Consider the following 1,610-nt stretch of genomic DNA (forward strand, 5'->3'; position numbering starts at 1 on the left):
TTTAACTAATGGTATATTAGACATCTTTCCTTATTCACAATTCTTTGTATGTCTGATAATTTTTTAAAGATAAATTCCTAAGAGTAGAGTAACCAGCATAAAGGGTATAAGTATTTTTAAGCCTCCTGATCCATTAGCAAACTGCCCTCCAAAAAGACTGTATAAATTTACAGTAACACCAATAAATAGCCAAAGAATTCCCATTTCTTCTTCATATTTCTTTGGGTAACATAAGAAACTGGATGTTACCTCCCACCCTTTATTATTACAAATTTACTGGGGGAAGGGTAAATGGGGTTTCATCTTTTTTTCCTGAAGCGTCAGATTTTTTCCACGTTTATGGGTCATTTTCTGAAGCAATCTAAGCCTTCTAGAAGGCATCTCTGATATATGCATATCTTCTTGTCTTATCATGTTCTTCCTTAGCAGGCAAGGGCATGAGGGCTGCATGTCTTTTCCATGTTTTTTCCAAGTTAAGCCAAAATTTCTCAAATGACTGGAATTAGGAAGTTTTCTTGTCTCCTAGGCAGCTGTGCTAGTCAAATATCTTGGTAGTAAAACAGAATACTGAGCCCTATTCTTCAGGTTATGGAGGGTTTCTGACCATTCCATGGACTCTATCTGAGGTATGGTAGTGAGGAGTAGACTTTTGGCTTTACTGGCATTTTCTTTCAGGGTCTTTAGGACCGGGTTCACCAAAATTGCTTCCTCATGCTCTTTCTAGCAGTCATAATCTGTTGCCATGGCAATACTTGCATAGCAAATCCCAGCCTCCTTAGCGACAGCCACCTCGGGAACTGTGGTTGTGTTGACAACATCTGCCCCCCCCCCCCCCCGTGCGGAACATGATGCTTTCTGCCGGGGGACTAAAACGAGGTCCTTTGATTGTGACCATTGTCCCTTTTGAGTGACACCGGAGTCCTAACTTTTTAGCAATCTCTATGAGGAGCTCTCTCGTTTTGGGGCAGAATGGCTCAGCCATGGGAATATGGCACACTCCTCTGGTACTGGAATGAGTTCCATCATAGAAGGTCTGAGGCCTTTTAGTGATCCTGTCTATTAACTGATCAATAGTGACGATATCGTTGGGCTGAAACTCTTCCCTCAGGAGCTGCAAGCTGGGGTCACTACGACGTGTGTACAGTCTCCCCCTTCAGAGACCAGACATTCGCCTGGTAGTTGACATTTGAAGGCATGATGGTATGCTGTCTCCCATGCCTTGCAAGGAGGACACAATCCACATTCTTGATCTTCCCCCAAATGAAGTCACCGGAAGGCTTGCCAAACAGAGTATCCATATATTTTTCAGTTCTTCCTTCCAGGCCTGTTCCACCAATTATTTCACTCTTCACTGCCGTGGGGGTGGTACCTGAGGCCATGTCCGTGTGGGCTGGCGGCTGCGGTGGCGGATTCGTGGGGCCCAGCCGCAGAGGTGGTTGGAGTGGCAGCGCGGGACTCTCCATTTCTTGATACAAGAAATTTCTTGGTACAAGGAAAGGTGTTGACTTAGTGGTAAAGAGTTATGACTAAAGTTGGAGTCAGGTAGAGAACAAACCCACCACTTGTTAGAATTGACTCGACATATTTTAAGCCTCGTAGAGTTGTTCAGT

The 1,610-nt window shown here is 44.3% G+C and overlaps 1 pseudogene across 1 annotated transcript; it reads right to left on the reverse strand.

Moving 5' to 3' along the window:
- Positions 1-522: 522 nt before the first annotated feature.
- LOC308348977 (S-methyl-5'-thioadenosine phosphorylase-like) lies at positions 523-1,379 on the reverse strand (annotated as a pseudogene). Its single transcript has one exon. The product of its transcript is annotated as an S-methyl-5'-thioadenosine phosphorylase-like (transcript).
- Between the last annotated feature and the right edge of the window lie 231 nt (positions 1,380-1,610).

This window comes from Martes martes (assembly GCF_963455335.1).
Source record: "Martes martes genome assembly, chromosome: 1".
In the NCBI taxonomy this organism is placed as follows: domain Eukaryota; kingdom Metazoa; phylum Chordata; class Mammalia; order Carnivora; family Mustelidae; genus Martes; species Martes martes.